Raw genomic sequence first — 22,452 nt, 5'->3', positions numbered from 1 at the left:
GGAAACACTGTATATTGGTCTAAAAGCCAGCTGCTACAATCAGCACATCCAATAACATATAACGGCTCCATCATACATATTTGCCTTTTGTCCCTGTAGAACACACTTGGTGTTCCTAACTGGTGGTGATTCAGAGTCTCGGGCTCCTTCCAACTTGTGGCTTCATAATCTTCGGTTTTGACTTTTAAGGTCACAGAGCTCGTTTGCCTCACGCTGGCAGAAGATGAAAGAACATGGAGGCTGCATCTGAGAAGTTATAAGCTAGGCCTGAAAGTGGCTTGCACCACTTCTACTCCCAGTCTGCGGGCTGGATGGGAGCCACATGGACACAGTTAAGTGAACGTATGATTGGGAGATGTAGTCCAGCTGTGTGCCCAGGAAGCCGAGAAAACGGGTCTGTTGAGGAGCTTTCCAGACTCTGGGGTGAGCAGCGGTACAAAATTAAGAAGAGAAGTTTAGAAGAAAAACAGAGCTTCAGACTAGCAGTTCGTGTTGTTTTGACAAAGCCGGTAACACGTGGTAATTCGGTACCTCTTTCATTCTGATCCCAGCCCTCGGGTGGCACCTGCTGATCAGTCAGCCTGATCTGACTCTTGAATTGCTAAAGTGAAATTTTATACTATAGGCATATTCATCAAGCAAATGTGACATTGTGTAAACTCTGCAAAAAAGTTGATCTAATACCCACAACAGCATAGATGGTATAGATCAACATATTAACAGAATATTACCATTGCCAGAGTGTGCAGAAGGCCATGGTGAAAACGCTACTGCACAAACAGCCCATTGAGAAAAGTTTAATTTTGTATACTCCAGTGAGCAGAAAATACATAGTTGCAATTGACTCTAATATGTGTTAATTATGAAAAGCAGCTCCAAGCAAAGCAAGCCATAATAATTAAAAAACATCTTTTCATCTTAAAAAAGCCTCCCTCCCCAAAGTATTTATATACTGTAATAAAAGAAATAAAAATAGTTATGGCAAAGCCTAAATAATAAACTCTATTAAAGTAGTATATATACTCCATTATATGTAATTATGTTGCACTTAAATAGCAACAGTGATAAAACAAATCCATTTAGTGAACAGCAACAAAATAGGTAATAGATTATAAATGTTGTTACTTCCTTATTGTGTCTTTATATATAGTTTCTGGTGTATATGATTCTCACCTTGTTCATTTAACAATTTCAAAAGCTCCAACAACAACTGGCCATAAGACATCAAATAGGAATGATTCCATATGCTAATTCCAACCAGTCATCGTGGCTACTTGGAACATCGCACAGAGTTGTGTGGCTCTGTCCAAACTCATTGGGGAAAGAGTGCCATAATCAATTAGTGATGTCTGCCTCAGCATAGCAAGAGGAAGTTGTGGTGTCCTTGTCAAAGGTTTTTCAAATGTGGCTACATGGTCATTAAACAGATTAGAGATACAAGAAAAAAGAATATATAAAAAGATCAGTTTAGATCCTTATATTGGATCTAAGGTTTAATCTTCCAATTTTAGGAAACAATGGGGCTAAGCAAACAAATTCTAGAGCCAAAAACAACAAATAATGCAGAAATTTACTTAAGTAAACTTTTTTTGTTTGTTTGTTCTTTGTCTATTAGTTTTTTCTTCCAGGTTATCACCATGTGGCTGATTCACTATAAAGTAGCAATTTTTAATAACTGTAAGTTGCAGATCTTAAATCTTTGGCTTTCATAGATAAATTCAAAAACAATTCTATGTAGGGAATAATTATTCAGTATCAAGAAAAATATTAGAAATTCAAATATTCATTTTTTAAGCCTGAGAAACTAAAAGGATTGTGCATATAAAAACCTAAAGTAATATTACAATTAAGAGAAAAATCTTAAAAACCACAAGTTTTCTCTCCCATTTGAATGGAAAATTCAAAATGGCATTTCCATCGGAATCAAAACATTCTGGAGGCAGAGCCAGAGGTGACGTCAGTGCTTCAGGGACTTGGAGCAGAGTTGCATCAGTAGCTCTCACAGAACGATTCACCTTTCCCTTATCACTTAAAGAAGGCGTGCACTTTAACTGAATTTATTGGTTTATAAAACCATACAAGTTTCAAGTGTACAACTCAATAAAACATCATCTGCTCACTGAGTTGTGGACCACGGCCCCAAGCAAAGCCTCTTCCCATCCTCAGCTTCCCCTCCTTTGCCAATTCCCACTTAGTTTCTACTCCCCTTTCCCTTTGGCTATCATCACACTGTTACTGTGTCTATGTGTTACATATATGTTTTTTGGCTAATCCCTTCACCTTCTTTCATCCATTTCCCCCACTGACCTCCCCTCTGCCAACTGTCAGTATGTTCCATGTATCCAAGCCTCTGCTTCTATTTTGTTTTTCAGGTTATTTTGTTCATTAGATTCCACATGTAAGTGAGATCATAATGGCATTTGTCTCTGACTGGCTTATTTCACTTACTGTAGTGCTCCACAGATCCATCCGTACTGTCTCAAAAGGCCAGATATCCTTTTTTATGGATCCATAGTATTCCACTGTATAAATGCACCACAGTTTTTTTTTAACCACTCATTTACTGATGGGCACTTGAGCTGTTTCCAGATAGTGGCTATTGTGAATAACACCGCAATGAATGTAGGGATGCATATATTCTTCCAAATTAGTATTTTGTTCTTTGAATATATTCTCAGAAGTGGGATTGCTGGGTCAAAAGGCAGTTCCAGTATTAATTTTTTGAGGAACCTCCATACTGTTTTCCACAGTAGGTGTACCAATCTGCATTCCCACCAATAGTGCACAAGAGTTCTCTTTCCTCCACATCCTTGCCAGCACTTGTTTTTTGTTGATGTATTGATGATAGCCATTCTGTCACCCATAAGGTGATATTTCACTGTGATTTCAGTAATTTATATCTCTCTGATGATTAGTGATGTTGAGCATTTTTCATGTTTATTGGCTATCTATATGTCCCCAACATAACAAAGGCCATATGTGACAAATTCACAGCCAACATCATACTCAACGCAAAAAATTTAAAATGTTTCCCTTGAGATTAGGGACAAGAGAGGGATATCTGCTTTCCAGTACTACTGTTATTCAACATAGCACTGGAAATCCTAGCCACAGCAATCAGACAAGAATAATAATAAAAGGCATCCAAATTGGAAAGGAGGAAGTAAAACTGTCATTATTTGCAGATGACATCATATTATATGGAGAAAAACCTAAAGATTCAACCAAAAAACTACTAGATCTAATAAGTGAATTTGGCAAAGTAGTAGGACACAAAACTAATATTCAGAAATTGATGGCATTTTTATATCCAAATAATAAACTATCATAAAGCTAAATTAAGAAAACAATCCCATTTGCTATTGCAACAACAACAAAAAAATGAGGTATCTAGGAATAAATTTAACCAAGGAGGTAGAAGTACTGTACTTGGGAAATTATAAGATGTTGAAGAAAGAAACTGAGAAAGATACAAATAAGTAGAAGCATATATTGTGTTCATGGATAGGAAAAATTAAAATCACTAAAATACCAACACTACTCCAATCAATCTACAGGTTTAACATGATTCCTATTGAAATACCAATGGCATATCTCACAGATCTAGAACAAACATTCCAAAAACTTATATGGAATCATAAAAGGCCCCCAAATAACCTCAGCAATCTTGGGAAAGAACAAAGTTGAATATTACCTGATACTAAACTACACTACAAAGCTATAATAATCAAATCAGCATTGTGCTGGCATAAGAACAGGCATATTGCTCAATGGAACAAAACAGAGAGCACAGAAACAAACTCATTCCTATATGGCCAATTAATATTTGACAAAGGAAGCAAGAGCATTCAGTGGGGTAAAGAAAGTCTCTTCAATAAATGTTTCTGGGAAAATTGGACAGATACATGCAAAAAACTGAAACTAGACCACTAACTTACACCATACAAAGGAATAAACTCAAAATAAATTAAAGACTTAAATGTAAATTGTAAAACCATAAAAATTCTAGAAGAAAACATAGTCATTAACATTTCAGACATTTATTGTAGCAATATTTTTGCTCCTCAGGCAAGGGAAACAAAGATAAAAACAAGCAAATGGGATTTTGTCAAACTAAAAAGCTTTTACATAGTGAAAAACAACAACACCACAAAACAATAATATGAAAAGGGAACCCACTGAATGGAAGAACATATTTGCCAATGATACATCTGATAAAGAGTTAATATCCAAAATACATAAAAAACTTATACAGCTCAACACCAATAAGACAAACAACCCAACTGAAACATAGGCAAAGGACCTGAGTAGATAGTTCTCCAAAAGAGGCATGCATTTGTTTACTTGTTTTTTTTTAATTTAATTTTAATTGTTGTTCCAGTACAGTTTTCTGTCTTTTACTCCCATCCCAGCCCACCCCGCAGCCCTCTCCACCTCCCTCCCATTTCTATCCCTCTACTTGTTTGTTTTATATTGTTTGCTTGCTGTGTTGTTTAGAGGCAATCTGAATTCAATCCTAAGTGACTCACTTCTTGAACAATGCACCTCCCACTTCCTTCCCCAAATGGATCATCTTTGCCTTGAGGGAACCTCTGTGCTACACGCAGTTTGACAAATTGCATTTTTTGGATGATCTCATGTTTCCAGTATGTCTGAAGATCTGGTAACCCCAAGACTTCCCTTTCCAGAACAGACGATTTCCCTGGCACACAGCCTGCACACTTGCTGTAATACTGTTCTCCTGTTGACCTTAACGCATAAGCTGCAGAAAGTTAATTTTCATTAATTTACTTAGTATTTTCATTTTACCATGCAAACATATCCCAAGCTACTTTATTTCTAAAAGGATAAATTACCCACCTTTTGCCTTCCACTTGAATCTCCATTTTAAAATACTACATGTAAACAAAGTAGAAGAGCTTTAGAACACAGATATGGAATGGTTTCTACACAATTTACTGAATAAGGGAGGTTTTATTGTCATATATTCTTAAGTCCAGCTATTTATTTTTACAGCTTCCTAGTGATCTAAAAAGATCAAGTTCTATTTTTTCTCTATTTCACATAGCAGCTGAGCTATTCTTTTCCTGTTATGGAGGGGAAGACCTACCCTGAACACTTCAGCCTTGCAAAGTGGTGTAAATGCATTTAAGTGAAACAAATATAAATGATGATGCTATGGGGAAAGTTACTGATATAATTATAAACTAGTCTATATATTGTAAAATGTCCTGTGAAATTTTAACTTCATCTACCACCAAAATACCAGTCTTCTCCCCACCATGTCATTATAATTGGCTTTCCTTCCTGCTATTGTCAGTCAATGAAAGACCAAAAGATAACTAAAGCTTTTCAGATCCCTACTGAAAATCTGAGAGCCCAAATCCAGACAACCTGGAGGAGACAGGACTTGTCACAGGTGAGCAGAGGAGGGGTATGGCCCGGCACCTTGCTCAAGGCCGGGGCCGAAATTTCTTCTTGATTGTCCTGTTTTGATTCTAATTATATTTATTTTAAAACTAGAATATATGCATATATTTTATTTTTATTTGCTGCTGAATAAAGCCCCAATTGCTTTCTCATAATAAATCGCTTTTAAATAATTGATTTTATTTAATTGCCTATTATTTATCAGATTTGCTACAGGAGTAGGGGCCTCTGTGGGCAGGAGGAGTGACCATCTGCAGAGAGACCCACTGGAGAGCCCAGGATGACCTAGAGTTTAACCAGCCAATGGCCAGCAGAGAAACAGAAGGGCGGCCTTTACGGTCTCAGGGCACCTTCCAAACATACAAATCAACAACAATTAAAGCAGATTATGAAAAGGCAATACTAAAGAGTTAAATCTTTGGACTAGATTTAAACTGGATGAAATGTTTTCACGTGGAAATTTACTCCATGAGGAGGTTTCAAAACTTGCCAAAGAGGATGATTTAGGGTGTGGATTCGGGTAAGGCTTGGCAGCATCATTAATACTTTCTCATAATCATAAATTATATATGCATATATATGCATGTATATAGGTGTCTATAACTTATCATTAAATTTGTAATTCAAGCATAAATTATAAATACACACACAGAAGTATACTCACATTTCTGGCATATGAGGGTTGTGTATATATATATAATATATATAATATATATAATATATATTATACTATATGTAATATAATATATATAATATAATTATTGTGGGGTCCTTGCAGAACTCTGGAGCTGGAACTCAAAGCAAAGTGCTGACCTCACAGAAAGTCTCAGGGAAACTAAAACTAAACCAAACCAAACTAAACAAAAATGAATTACTTATCTGGGCTGAAGCGTTGGAGGGCTGAAGCTCTCCAACGGCATCTGAGCAACATAATAAAGATGCACTACTGTCCTGATATCTTGGCACAGTATAAGGGCTTTTCCCCAAAGATCATGCAGATTCCAATTTACTGACACTGTAACTTCTGTATCTGCGGGAAAACTAATCTTTCAGTGAAGGCAGTCGAGGTGGAAGAAAACCAAAAGGCCTGGTAAATTAGTGCCTGAGCTGTTGGAGTTTGGAAAGCCAAGAGGCAGAAATGTCTTGTAGATAAAAACCGAGAGGTTGGAGGAGACTGAGGCCATTAAAAAGGTGAAAGGTCCATCCAATTTCATTCAGTCATTTTGCTTTTCAGAAACAGGCCACACGAGTGAAGGCCACACGAGTGAAGTTCAGAATGACCGCGCCCTTCCAGGAGAGGGAAGTTGTCTGCAAACAGCCCTGGGACCAGGAGTAAAGCAAAGGTGCTTGAGGACAGAGTGCGAGAGGGGAAAGCTTTCACTGTCAGACCCCTTACAGGGCTCACCCCAAGCATCCTTCAGCTTCTGTTCTCATGGTGCCACCCAGCTTTCCCCAACTCCTTCTCCATCACTGCTTGCTGACCATGACCTACAGCTCATTCCTTCACCCACCTCCAGTTTCATGTCCTTCTCAGTTCATTCCACATACTGTTGACTGCATGATCTTCCCGCAAAACCTCCCCAAGCGGTTAGTCTCATCAGTCTCCGTGCATTTGTGGCTCCCAGTGCAGGTTGCTCCTAAGGGCCCTTATAACACAGCAGTGTCATTATCTGTATACACACCTCTGTCTCCAGAAGGGCAGCTTAATATCCCCAGGGCTTCACATACTCACTATTGGGTTCAAAGTAGCTCTTCCAAAGTCCTCTTCATTTCAAGAAATGGCAACTCTAGCCTTTCAGTTAATTCAGGTCAAGAACCCAGGAGTCATTCTAGATTCCCTTCTGTCAAGTTCTTTTGGGTGTTGGTACAGAATTCAAGATCATCTAGATTTGCATCATGTAAACCAGAGGTTCTTAATTCTGGCAGCTCATTAGAAATACACAGGAAATCAAAGGGGAAAAAAAAAAGCCTAGCGATGCTCTGCCTCCACACCAGACCAATTAAATAGGGAGTGCGGGTGAGGCCCAAACATGGATATTAAAAGGCAAAACAAATAAAAACTCCTTCAAATGGGCTTAAACCGACTCCAATGTGCAGCCAGGGTTGAGGAACTTGGACTCAAGTGCTGGCCTGATGATGCGATCCTCGTGTGTCTAGCCTCCTGCCTCCCTCTGACCCACTTCCCACCTTCCCAGTTGTTGATAGTTGTGAGTTTGTTGTCATTTTACTGTTTATAGTTTCGATCATCTTCTTTTTCTTAGATAAGTCCCTTTAACATTTCATGGAATAATGGCTTGGTGATGATGAACTCCTTTAACTTGAGCTTATCTGGGAAGCACTTTATCTTCCCTTCCATTCTAAATGATAGCTTTGCTGGCTAGAGTAATTTTGGATGTAGGTCTTGCCCTTTCATGGCCTGGAATACATCTTTCCAGCCCCATCATGCCTGCAAGGTTTCTTTTGAGAAATCAGCTGATAGTCTATGGGAACTCCTTTATAGGTAACTGTCTCCTTTTCTCTTGCTGCTTTTAAGATTCTCTCCTTATCTTTAATCTTGAATAATGTAATTATGATGTGCCTTGGTATGTGCTTCCTTGGGTCCAACTTCTTCAGGACTCTCTGAGCTTCCTGGACTTCCTAGAAGTCTATTTCCTTTGCCAAGTTAGGGAAGTTCTCCATCATTTTTTCAGATAAGTTTTCTATTTCTTGCTCTTCCTCTTCTCCTTCTAGAACCCATATGATTTGGATGCTAGGACATTTAAAGATGTCCTGGAGGTTCCTAAGCCTCTCCTCATTTTTTGAAATTCTTGTCTCTTCATTCTGTTCTGGTTGAATGTTTCTTTCTACTTCTGCTCTAAATCACTGATTTGAGTCCTGGTTTTCCTCCCTTCACTGTTGGTTCCCTGTATATTTTTCTTTCTTTCACTCTGCATAGCCTTCACGTTTTTCTCTATTTTGAGACTGAACTCAACCATTTCTGTGAGCATCCTGATTACCAGTGTTTTGAACACTGTATCTGATAGGTTGGCTATCTCTTCATTGCTTAGTTCTGTTTTTGGAGCTTTGATCTGTTCTTTCATTTGGGTCATTTTTTTTTTGTCTTGTCCAGCTGTTATGTGGTAAGGGGCAGGGCCTTTGGTATTTGCCAGGGTGGGACAACTGATGTTGCTACTCTGTGGTGCTGTATGTGGGGGAGGGGTCTGAGAGGAAACAATGCTGTTTGCTCAGCTCTTGGCTGGCTTTCATTCACTTCCTCCACTACCCACATGCAAATTGAGCCATTCTTGTGCTGATTCCTGGGTGGGTGAGCTTGAGTATGTTTTAGGGCCCTGTGGGTCTCCAACAAACTCTGCTGTGAGGTTTGGAGTTCCTCCTGCCTCCAAAACCCACACAGATATTTACAGTCAGGTGTTTTGAGGTTTTATTTCTCTGTGGCGGAACCCTGGGTTGTGTGGTCTGTCTTGATCACCAGTTGCTCCTCCTGGTTTATCTGCATGCAAATATGGGACCACCCATTCTGCCAGCCACTATCTTGCCCGCCTCAGTCCACCAGGTGCCGCCTTGCCTCCTGGATCCTCCAGCTACTGCCTTGTCATGAGTCCTCTCTGCCCAGGCTGCCCATCTCTGCCTCTCCTATCAGTCTGAATGAATGTTACTTCTTTAACTCCTTGGTTGTCAGACTTCCATACAGTTCTATTTTCTGGCAATTCTGGTTCCTTTTTGCTTTAAATTTGTTGTCCTTCTTTTGGTTGTGAGGAGGCAAAGTATATCTATGTATGCCTCCATCTTCTGTCCTTTTAGAGGATAGTCATGGGGTTCCCACAAAAAGAACTCTCAGGACAACTTGTTTGCTACAGCTTTAGAAATACTGAAAGGTATATTGTACCCTTGATCTTGTGATCCCATCCAATGAGGTCAGTGGGAGAGGTGTCTCTTGGAGCTGTGGCAGCCTTGGCTTTCAGAAGATGCATGGTCTGCATGACCCTAATTTTTTTCCTAGATGGAGCTGCTTTTAGCTTTAAAAGTTGCTGCTGGCATTGAAAAAACTGAAGTGAAAATGTGGAACTGGTCTGCAAATAACTATAGCTTTGTTTCAAGATTCCCAAGGACACAGGAATATCAAAGTAAAGTTAATGCTGGAAAGTTCAACTTAAGTTCATCCCTTTAAAAGGACACAGGTGGCTTATTGTGCCACCTTCTGCTCCATCCAGCCCCTTTGCCCTCACCAGGTGACCTCACACTTGCATTGCACTTCCCATCCTACTGACACCCTTGCTCCTTCTAGCGCAGGCCCAGCTCTGTTTCTTTTTTTTCCTCCTGGAAGCTTATCTAAAATGAATGTTTACTCAGTAGCCTGCAGTCTGTGAATAATGGGCTGTGCTGGGTGAACTATGAAGGCTGAACATACAGGATGTGTTTAATAAGTCCTATTACATGTGAGCCTCGTCTAGTACCACGGTCTCACTTTGGGTCTCAGCTGCAAAAAATTGCTGGCACAGGAAATGATGGCTGCCAGTGGTTGAAAAGGATAGCAGGGTCTCATGGCTCATTTTTTTCAGCATAGCACAAGGATATCTTGTTTAGATGCCCCCTCCAGAGCTCTTGTAGCTTCCTGTGTCTAAACCTGTTATAGTATGCATTCAGGACTGGGGACCAGCTGCTTAAATTAGATGTTTTAGGTGAAAGTGGGATATGTAGCTAAGAAGGGAATTCCTACAGTTTGCCACAGGCCCTACTGTATCCTGGTGACAATGATGAACCCCAACTGCCCCCCAAACATCATGTGTACATGAGATTTTCTTCACCCTGACCAGTTTTACTCATGGGCCTTCCCCACTAGGCATCAGCCCCTTGACCACATGAGGGCAGAGGCTGGGGCTGTCTTGTACAGAACTCTATGCCCTAGGTCTAGAACAGTGCTTAACATATAGAAAGTGCTCACTATAGGCATGGTGAGTGAATACAGGATGAGTGCATGAGGAAGACAGGATATCATTCTTTCTGACTTCATCATCTCTGGCCCTTCAAATGACTACTTTTCAGCAGCATTTCCAGGACCCTCTTTGTACCTAATTGTCTTGTACCTAATCGTACCTAATTACATGTACCCAGTGGTTTTGCTGCTCCATGGCAGGAGAACTATATTTCACTCTATATTAACTATAACAGGCATAAAAGGCAAATGGTCTGGCAGAGGTAAGACATTAGAGTGGATTGGTTTACACGAGTGAAAACATCAGCTCTTTTCCTGTTCTGATACAAGGAGAGTGTATTAGACAGAAGAAGACACATGGATTCTGGACTTGGGGAAAGCATGACAGAGATTTATACTAAAAGAGGTCACCTATTTTTATCTTCCCCAATGTACTAAAAACAAGAATTGTGAGTAGAGGTATTCTGTGTATGTGCTACTGCAAAGACCCTGATTTTGCAAGAATTATATTTGGGTCTAAGTAGACATTCTTGGCCTGAATTTTGGCTTCTTAAGGGTTGTGTAGTGGAAAGACAATGTGGATTTGAAATGAAATTATCTGGCCTTAAACCCTGGTTCTTCCATTTATTCACTGGGTGTGACAATGAGCAAGTCTCAGCTCTATATGTCTCAGTTTCTACATCTGTGAAATGTTACATAGAAGGTAATTAATAAATGTCACTAAACTATTGGCTATTACTTGATGAATGAGTAAATGAACTAGGTAGTTCTGTATTAGTGTCATAGCAAATCATACAATCTAATTTAGAAGAACAGATATTTCACTCTCTCACAGTTCTGGAGGACAGAAGTCTGAAGTCAAGGTGTTGGGAGAGCTGCATTCCCTGTGGGGTGGCAGGGGAGGGTCTGGGCCTTGCCTCTTCCAGTTTCCAAAGATTCCAGGAGTCTTTGGGCTTCTCTACCTCAGTGTCATATTGCCTTCTCCTCTTCTTACTCTGTCAGTTCTCCCTTTGCCTCACTCATAAGGACAATTGTCATTTGACTTAGAGCCGTCTAGGTTGACCTCTTCTCAAGCTCCTCAATGCTATTATATTTGCAAAGACTCTTTTCCCAAATGAAGTTATATTCACAAGTTTGGGGGATTAGGGCATGGACATATCCTTTTAAGGACCACCATTCAACCCAATGCCATTATCAATGCACTCTGGGAAGCAAAGTCCTTTGGAACCAACCCTGAAAAAGTCATCTCTAACAGTGCTTCTCAAACTCTGATGTGCATAGAAATCAACCGAGGATCTTGGGTAAAATGCAAGTCTGTTTCAAGGCCTGAGATTCTGCATTTCTGATAAGCTCCCAGATGAGGCCTCTGCTGGTATTACCTAGGGTGGCAAGATTCTAGAGCACAAATCTTTTCCAAACAAGACCCACCTGAGGGAGCTAGTATGGTCACCCTTCCTCCAAGCATCACCAAGGACTCACGCTGGGCAGCCCAGGTGAAATGGCTGTCTGTTCATAACGTGTGAATGGAAGTTTTACTTTTAGAGAGATTTAATTCAAATTTTCTCTCTTCTTGGTAGAAAATATTCATATATGACTGACTTTTGCTGATAGTCAAAGCTCTAGATAATGGATAGAGACTTAGCTGAAATTCTTTTTGCTCCAGTAAGTGTTTTCTCTATGTACTATTTATGCCTGTATGTTAATACAGGCATAATTTGGGCTATTAATTTGTAGTCTTCATCTTCTTTCTATTTTGGCCTCTATGCTATTGATTTGTGATTTGTTTGAGTGCCTTCAGAAGATGAGAAATCCCCCTATCAGGGCCTGGGCCAGGGTGAGGCAAGTTTGGTGTCTAGGGTTCAAATTCAAAGAGATTCTCCTGAGCAAGTAAATGCAGGGTGGACCACACTTTCATAACTGAGAGTGAGGGTCTCCTTACATTTAGCTCCCTTGGAACCTCATTTGCTTCACCCTAATCCTGGGCCTGATTTCCAGCTTCCAAAGAAGTTAGCTTTCTATTTATTCACACTACAGGGTTCTAGCTCTCTGTACTTATCTCATATTGTGATTTAATCCTTTCTCTGGTTTTCTTTTCTCCAATGATTATAATCTACTTGCTAAAAATGGTGTTTCCTTTTTAAAAAGCATTTACAACATTAGCATGATATGTAAGATCTTATAGGGTCTGGCTCCTAAATACCAGTTCCTATTCTTTGACCCTCGCACATAAAACATTCCAAGTGTGTTTTAGTTTTGTGAACATATTATGCTTCTTTATTCCTTCTTGCCCTTTCTCATGTTGCTTCACCTGCTTGGATGCCCTACCCACCTTTTCCCTCTGGCTGGCTCCTTTTCCTCCATTATGAAGGGGCTAAGTGTAACCTCTTCTGTGTGGCCTTTGGATTCTCCCTTGTGGATTAAAGCATTCTTGCCTTTGTGTTTCCAGGGGCTATGTGCATATTAAACCTGCATATTGAGTTAGAATTGTGTAACCACCCAAATACTTCTGAGCACTGGGATGATCAAAAACTCTGCTCATTCTCTAGAGCTACAGCAATGACAGAATAGACATAACTGCAACCTCGTGGAGTAGACTTTTTCACTTGAGTATTCTCAGCCCCTCAGAGCACAGTAATGGGACACAAGCATTTGTTAAACAAATGAATGAATTAAAAAGTGGTGAAAATGTTCAGCACCAAAAATGGAGTAAGAAGGGCCAGATTTATCTTGTTGTTTGAAACAACAACAACAAAGATACAAAATACATAAAACACAGTTCTCAAGACACTGAATGTCAGGCAGTAAGGAGTAGTGATTCTTGAGAGAAGGGATACAAATGGGGTGAACCCTATGGTTTCTCCAGCTTACTTCTTGCCTCAGATAGATTCCAGGCTGTGGAGTGGGCAGGGGTACTCAGGAGGAAGAACCCAGTAGGTACTCTAAGTTGAGAAAGCAGGGAGACCAAGGTGAGGAAAGTTCACAAAGCTGAGGACTGGGGAGAAGAGAATTCTAGGGAGCTGCCAAGGGTCTTCCTTACATGGCCAACTGGCTGAGGCTGGTGGAAAATACATCCAGAAGCATCAAAGGGAGCAGTAGATGTGCTCATACAGGAACAAGAATACTGTGCATTACCATCAGACAGATGAAAAAACTCAAAATTCACTGAGGATTGGGTAGAACACTGAGGGAAGACTTGCCTCAGCTCTAAACTAAGCACTTTTGTGGAATCATAGAACAAATTATAAAAGCAAGATCTGGAAGGATCCCACTTTTTCTAAAGAACTTAACTGTATTCCTTAATAAAGTTCAAGGTAAAATTTATAATGGCTGATCGATAATTACCAGGAATGTAAGAAGGAAGGATGACATGATTGTTAATTAGGAGAAGTATCAACTCACTGAAACTGACCCAGAACTGATCTAGATATTAGAATTAGCATAAGAAATAATTATAACTGTATTTCATATGTTTAAAAAGAAACTATAGACATAAAAAATATAAAAATGGCCAAAATTGAGCTTCTACAGATGAAAAGTACAAAGTCTGAAAAGGAAAATATATTGGAAGTGATTAACAGCAGATCAGACATTGTTGAAGAAAAGATGAGTGAACTTGAAGGTATGTCCCAAATAAAACATATAGAGCAAAAAGAATGCAGGGAAATTAAAAGAGCCTCAGTGAGTGTGGGGCTACTTTAAGCAGCATAATAAATATAAAATTGGCATACCCAAAGAAGAGAAGGAAAGAGGAGAGAAAGAAAAAATATTTGAAGAAACAATGACTGAAATTTTTCTCAATTTCATGAAAAAAGGGCTCACATATTAAGGTAGCTAAATTAACAACAAGCACAAGAAACTTGAAGAAAACTACACCAAAACACACTATAATCCAATTGCTCAAAACTAGTGATAAAGAGAAAATCTTAAAAGTAGCCAGAGAAAGACAGACTTCTTGTCAGAAACAATGCAAATGAAAAGATGGTGGCTCAACCGCTTTAAAGTACTAATAGAAAAGTGTCAAATGGAACTAAACCCAGTGAAAAATCTTTTTTAAATGAAGGTGAAACAAGAACAGTTTCTGACACACAAAAGCTGAAACAGTTTATCACCAGCAGACCCATTAAAAAAATGTTAAAGGAATTCCTTCAGGTAGGAAGACAATGATAACCAGGTAGACATATAGATCTATGCAAAGAAATGAAGAGTGTCATAAGTGGCATCTACATATATAACTACATAAGATTCGTTTTTATTATTTAAATCTCTTTAAAATTGACTGTTTATATAAAACGTAATACAATATATTGTGAGTTTTATAACATATGCATAGATAAAACACACAGAAAGGAACAATAGCCTAAAGATTGGGAGAAAAGAAATGAAAGAATATTCTTTTATTTTATTTTATTTTTTAAGATTTTATTTATTTATCTTTAGAGGGGAAGGGAAGGAGAGAGGGAGAGACACATCAATGTATGGTTGCCTTTCGTGCGGCCCCTTCTGGGAGTTGGCCTGCAGGGAACTGGCCTGCAACCCAGGCATGTGCCCTGACTGGGAACCAAACCGCAATCGTCTGAGTCGCAGGCCCATGCTCAATCCACTGAGCTACACCAGCCAGGGCTTGAAAGAATATTCTTTTAAATATCTTATATATAAAGGGGTATAATATCATTTGAAGATAGACGGCCCTAAAGCAACCACTAAACTAGCAAAATAAAGAATAAATGCTAATATGCCAATAAGAGAGATTAAATGTAATAACCATAGAAATACTCAAGTAATCCAAAAAAAAACTAGAAAAAAGCAAAATGTATCAGATGAGACAAATAAAAAAACAAATAGCAAGATGATAGACTTAAATAAAACCATAACAAACAATCACATTAAATATAAATAGTCTAAACCAGGGATAAACAACCTATTCTACAAAGGCTTACACAGGCCCCTGTTGCATATCTTTCTTTGTTTTGTTTTATTTCACCTATGTTTTAACATGTAAAATTATTCTTCATTTGAAAGCTGTATCCAAACCATTAGCAATCTGGATTTAAGCCTTGGTCTATAGTTTATCAATCCCTTATCTAAGCATTCAAGTAAAAAGCAGAGATATATTGGATAAAAAAGCAAGACTCTATTATATTCTGCCTTCCAGAAATATACTTTAAATATAAAAATACAAATAGATTAAAAGTTAAAGAATGGACATATGTGTGTGTGTGTATGTATATATATATGTATATATGTATATATGTGTGTATATATATATATATATATACATACATACATACATACACACACACACACACCATGCTAGTTGGGGGAGATATATTAATATGAGACAAAGTAGATTTCAGAACAAAGAACACTGCTTGGATAAAGTGATGCTCTTTTGCTCCTGATAAGAAAGCTCCAAAATGCACAAAGCTAACTGAGAGAACTGCAAGAAGAAGTAGGTCCACAATTATAGTCAGAGAATTCAACACCTCTCTCAATAATTGATAGAACACCTAAAGAGAAAATCAACAAGGATACAGGGGACTTGAAAACACTATCACCCACTTGACGTTTATAGAACAGTCCATTTGACCACTAAAAAATACACATTCTTCTCAAGTACACATAGAACAGTTACCAAGATAGATAATATGGTAGGCCCTAGCATAAGTCTCAGTATAGTTAAATGATTTAACCCATACAAAATTTTCTCTGACTATAGTGGAATTACATTAGAAATTATTAATAATAAGATAACCAGAAAATCCATAAAAAATTATAAACTAAATAATTCACTTTTAAATAATCCCTAGGTCAAGAAAGAAATCAAAAGGGAAATTAGAAAGTATCTTAAACTGAATGAAAATAAAAATGCTATATATTCATGGGAAGCCATTAGAGAAGCACCCAGGGGACAATCTATGGCGTTAAACACCTACATTAGAAAATAAGAAAAACTTCAAATTTTTGACTTAAAACTTCAATCAATGACTTAATTAATTAAGAAACCAAAAGAAGAACAAATTAAACATGAAGTAAGAAGAAAAAACCTTTCCCCTAAGGTCATAAACAAGACTGGGTTGCCTGCTTTTGCCACTTCTATACCATATTGTAGTGAAGGTTTTAGCTAGTGCAGTCAATTAAGAAAAAGAAGTAAAAGGCATCCCTGTAAAAGGAAGAAATAAAACTGTCTTAATTCACAAACAATGTGTTATTGTCTAAGAGAAAAATCCAATGGAATCTATTAAAGAAACACTATTGGAATTAATAAATGCATTTAGCAATATTGCAACAGAGAAGATAAAAAATCAATTGTATTTTTATATAATAACAACAAATACTAAGAAGTTGAAATAATAAGCAGTATAATTTAACTCATTGAAATTAAAAATAAACACTTAAAATAAATACAGTTTATTTTAATCTGACAAAATATGTAAAATCTGTACACTTAAAAACTATAAAATACTGCTGAGAGAAATTTAAAAAGATCCAAATAGAGAAAAATTCCTTGTTTGTGGGTTAGAAGACTCGAAAATTGTTAAAATGTTACTTCTTTCCAAATTCTTCTATATATTCAATAAAACACCAATGAAAATTCTAGCCATTTTTTGTAAATAGTAAAAAGATGAGTCTAAGTTGTATGAAAATGTAAATGACCTCAAATAGCCAAAATAAGTTTGAAAAAGAAAACCATAGCTAGGAGACTAGTGATACCTCTTATCAAGACATTTTAAAAGCTACAATAATGAAAACAGTGTGGCTGTGGTGTAAAGATAGACTAGTAGATCAAGGAACAGAACAGAGAGTTCAGAAAGAGCCATTGTAATATACAGAAAACTGATTTTTTGACAAGTGGACAGAATATTTGAATTATCAGTTCAACAGAGAAGATGCTCAATATCATTAGTCATTAGGGAAGTAAAAATTGAAACCACAGTGAGATACTACCATATATTTACTACAATGGCTAAAATTAAAGCGTCTGGCCATATCTTGTATTGGTCCTGGTGCAGAAGAACTGAACTCTCAAACCCTACTGGTGGTAATGTAGAAAGGTGCACCCACTTTGGAAAACATTTTGGCAGTGTAATCCACACATTGTGTTTCTAGGCAAATATGCAACTGAAAGAGAACTCATAGTCATATCAAGACTTGCATATGAATGTTTATAGCAGCCTTTTAACTTACTTTTTTATTTTTATCCTTACCCAAGGACATGCCCTTTGATTTTAGAGAGAAAGGAAGGGAGGGAGAGAAACATCGACTAGTTGCCTCTCATACGTGCCCTGACTGGGGACTGAACCCACAACCTAGGTATGTGCCCTGACCTTTGGGTTTACAGAATAACGATCCAACAAACTGAGCCACACTGGTCAGGTCATAGCAGCTTTCTTCGTAATAGCTAAAACCTGAAAACAAGCCAAATGTCCATCAACAGGCGAATTGGGTAAGAAAACTATGGAATATACATATAATGGAATGTTATCTGATAATACAAATGACTGAGTTACAGATACATGCAAAAATATTAATGAATTCCAACATCATTCTGAGTGAAAGAAGCCAGACACACAAAAAAGAGTATATGCACCAAATGAATCTTCTAGTATAAATTTCTAGAAAGTGCAACTAATCTGTGGTAGCAGAAAGCATTGCAGTGGTTGCCTAGGGAAGCAGAACAGGGATGAGTGGGAGGAAGGGCTTACAAATGGGTTTAAGAAAATATGGGAGTGATGAAAATGTTCAGTACCTTGATAGTTATGTTGGTTTCACAGGTGTACGCATATGTCGAACTTATCAAATTGTACACTTTAGCGCATTTTTTCTGTGTCTAAGTTATACCTCAGTTAAGCTATTTTTCAAAAGTGGTAGAAAAGTTAGTAGAATAACAAATGCTTGGAAGCAAGTGCATTTTCCCCCCCTGAATTCTACGACAGTCACCTATGTGACCTCGGATCCCACCTTCACAGCGTCACATGGGGCCGTGGCTCCTCCTGTTGTCCAGCAGGTCCTGCAAGTGCTGCTCCATTTTGGCTCACCCTGCACTCAACCTGTCTGACATTTAAAGGATTTACAAGGCACTGGGAATGAATAACTTGTTAAGTAGCTCATCAAAGTGATTTGTATTTTTTTAAAAACGCATCTTGTGAGACAAGAGAGTGAGGAGTGGCAAACTGATAAGTTTCTTGCTCCTGGTGTCAGCTGGGAAGGTCCTGGCAGATTTCCTAGGAGTAGGATTTCCTAAGAAATCTAGGACAACACATCAGCCAAGACGAGGTCATATTTATACCCCACAGTAGTCAGTTGTCAATTGATCAGGTGGTCAATTGTTTGTAATCAGAGTTCTGGCTGCCTCATATGCCATGTGTGCCATGTGTGAATGTCAAAGATTTGCACAGAGGCAGCCATTAAAAATAAATTGTAAGTAATTACACTGCATCTAATTCAAATGCAATGCTGAGCTCACTGTCCTGCTCATTTTGTAGCCAAGACTGAAGACCATTCTATTGTGCTCCACTAACAGCCAGCCAGCCAGCCACCCTTGTAGAGAAATGTTGAATGTGATGGACATAAAAGCAATGTTAACTTATAAATAAAAACCCTTAGCAGTGTAGAAAAACTTGGGTGCATAAAAAATCTGGACTGATTTGGAAATAAAGTTACTGTAGTTTGCCAGGTATAATGAGCACTTTTTGCCCGTATTTTTGTGGGAAAAAATAGGGATGCACATTATACATGGGTAGTACTAATTCTGTATCTATAGAAATATTTAAATTCTTTTAAAAATTTCTTGTACCTTGCATCTGTTCTTGTGTTTTGTAATTATTTGTTCAAAAAATTCCTTGTACCATAATATGTTCAAAATAAATGTTAAGATTTCTTTATAATACAAAACACAAGTATCTAAATACAAATAAATTTAAAAATTGAATTAAAAAATTAAAACAAAGGTGTTTTTCCTGAAACTTTGGGACAAAAATGAGGTTGCACATTATACATGACAAAATATGGTAATTACCTAAAACCGATCATTACTAACATGTCTCAAACTACTTCATGAGCATACATCTTATTTACAGTTGAGGAAAAAGCAGTGTTCTCATAATATACATACTACAGGGTCCAGCACAGATCACATCCCTTTTTTATTACAAACTTTTATTACAAAGTCATAAGCATGCAATTTTGTAACAATATCACGCTTAAGCACACTAAATGACATTTTAGGTGATGTGTTCAAATTGCTGTCCATCTCATGTGAGACATTCACATACCCTATCAGCCACATTCAAGCAGGCCTTACGTCTGCTGGACTCTGTATTTCTCCTATTTTATTTACCTTTTCTTTCTTTCTTTTTTCCTTCGTTTTTTGAACCAACATGAAAATATCACAAATGTCCCTGCACAGGGCTCTGCTTTTGCAGCAGAAGCAGGTTTTATGCAAGAGCAAGTACTGCTGTCTGTGACGGTGCGCTGCCGGCTGTAGCGTTCACCTTCTCTGGGGCTGCTTGGCTATTGTCGAGCCAGTTGAAATGATTCATGGGTCTGACAGATGTCTGGTACAGCTGGATGTGTCCTTGATTATCCCAAAAGTCTGGACAGCACTGTCATTCACCATTGCCCAAATTATCTTTGTATTGACTGTGGAACCCTCTGTGACAGTCCTGTAATGGCTAATTACCCAGGATACCTTTGGTACTCACTTCATAATGGTTTAGTGGAAAAGGAAAAGACCATAAGGATATGAGGGGGAAAAAAACCTACCAATAAAATAACATCCTGTTCTTTGAAAAGAACATGAACTCTAGTGTGAGATGGAATATATAGTTATTTGAGATCATGCGGTTTATGTTAATGAAATCCAGGGCCACATAGTAGAAGCATAGAGTTTTCATGAAACATGTAAGGAGGAAATAAAGTGTAAAGAACCATGACAGTGATAAATTATGGACAATAGAAGAAGCTATTAGCTGTGAGAGAATTGTATGTATAACATACTTGAAAAAGAGATGACGAGCGGCCATTTGCCTGCCTTGTATGTTGCTGGGGGAAGAAAAAACATGTCCTGGTTAGCAAATAACCTCCCCAGAAATGGAGATGAGAGAGGGAGAAAGGAAGAGATCCTTAGTAAAGCTGCCTGAAGGAACAAGAATTGAAAGCTGAGGTTTCATTTTTCCCCATACTGCCATAAATTAGCACATTTTGACAAACATAGCTCCCACAAAGCAGATATATATTAGGAGGAAAAAAGATAAGGGAATAGAGGGTACAAAATCCCATTTTGACTTTTAGTGGAGATGATGAGATCCCAGGAGGGCAGACAAAGCAGACTGGGAATAGCTTTTCACACAAAGAATACAGTAATTTGCCACATCCTGTCCAAGCTGTGTTTGAATGTCACTCCTATCTTAATTACCAGACTAACAAAGCTACTCTGTTATTCTGGAATCTCTGCCACAGTTCCTGCAAAGCAAGAGAGCAATCTGAGGAATTGCTCATGGATCATTATGAAGCAAGTAGGTAAGGGAAGTGGCCTCCAAAGGGGTGAGCTCAGTGGGGCCACCGAAGGTAGGGGAAGGCAGCAGTAGTAGGTGCCCTACGGAGGCCTCCACTCTCACCTGCTCTTGGGTTTTAGAGTATACAGCTTGGCAGAATGGAGTGTTTCAGCTTGATCTGAGACCTAGGGCCATGCTGCTTTGGCTCTGCATGCCCTTTGGGTGGGATAAAATAGAGATTGTCCCACTCTCTGCTCCCTGTCTGTGTCAGTCTCACACCAAGTGACCCATGAAACATAAGATACAGCCAATCTGACCACTAAACTTTGGTCACTGAAATTCTGACTAATTGCCATTTTAACTGGAGATAAAAAAGAAAGTCCTTCTCAGTTCAATCCATTGCTGAAAGCATTTCTAAAAAATGCCACTTCACGCTTGTTGGTCTTTCTTGGGTTATCTTCAATGATAATCTTGGAGGCACCTCGGTAAGTCACACCAAGGGCGGTAACGGTGGTTTAGGTGAGAAGCATGCGGGGTTTACACCCTGTGCTGATCAACATCTTGGGTGGTGGCTGTTTCGATACAGACGGACAGGCTTGTACTGGATTGTTTCCATCACAATCTCCTAGTTCTCCTTGAAGATGACTTGTAGTAAAACAATTTCGTTAATCACGGACTCTGGTTAGTTGGAGTGTTTCCGTACTCAGAAAAGAAGCGTGGTGCCATCTCAAAGACCTTCCTGTGGTACTTATGTTTCCTTTTCCATCAGGATTTGGGTGTCACACAGTGTGGATGCAATACATCAAAAGAAGAGAGAATGAAACCAAAATCTTTAGTTTTATGCCCATCCCAATTGGAAAGCAATTATCTGTACTTTATACACATAAAGATAAAATCATTAGACAAAAACAGATTTCCTGGTCCCATTTAATCTACAAAATTAGGAGTTTATTTGGAGGAGATGGACACTAATATAAAAGTATTCTACTAAGTATTGGAATAATTACATAAAATGCTAGCTAGCCATGCTTAGAAAAAGTAAACTACCTTCATTTCTCCTTTAGTTTTTTCAAAAGGATCTGAGAAAAGAAGAGTTTCAAAGCTACACAATGTCTGGTTTGTCCTTCACACAGAGGTACTGTTTATTCTAAGACAAAGTTAATTCTTTGTATAAGGTGAAGCTTGTCTTCAAGTTACTTCTCAAAAGGTAATAACGATAGTAGACTTCTGAAATCATTGCTCACATGACTAGAATTTAGATAAGAAATGAAAGACAGACCTGAAAATACAGCAGCTCAAGCCTGAAGAGGTACATATGCGTTCCATGCTTACCTCTGCAGAAACTGCCTGTTAAGCTGGGTTTCTAATTAAACAAATAAGTGCATTACAAATATGTTATGTAGTCATATAATTGCTTCTGTTCCTGTTTCTTCTTACAAATGGGATGCATAACTTAAAATTTAAAGTATAATCTTTTTAAATGCCTTCAGTAATTATTATTGCCCTGAGAAATGGTAAATTTCAAAATTGAAATCAAAGAAAAGTAGAGAAAACACAGTGATAGATTGTTATGGAATAAGAGCATTGTCTCATGAA

The sequence above is a fragment of the Sturnira hondurensis genome, unplaced genomic scaffold, assembly GCF_014824575.4.
Source record: "Sturnira hondurensis isolate 20B ecotype Veracruz unplaced genomic scaffold, ASM1482457v3 Scaffold0004136, whole genome shotgun sequence".
NCBI classification, from domain to species: Eukaryota; Metazoa; Chordata; class Mammalia; order Chiroptera; family Phyllostomidae; genus Sturnira; species Sturnira hondurensis.
Note: the sequence above shows the minus strand (reverse complement) of the source record.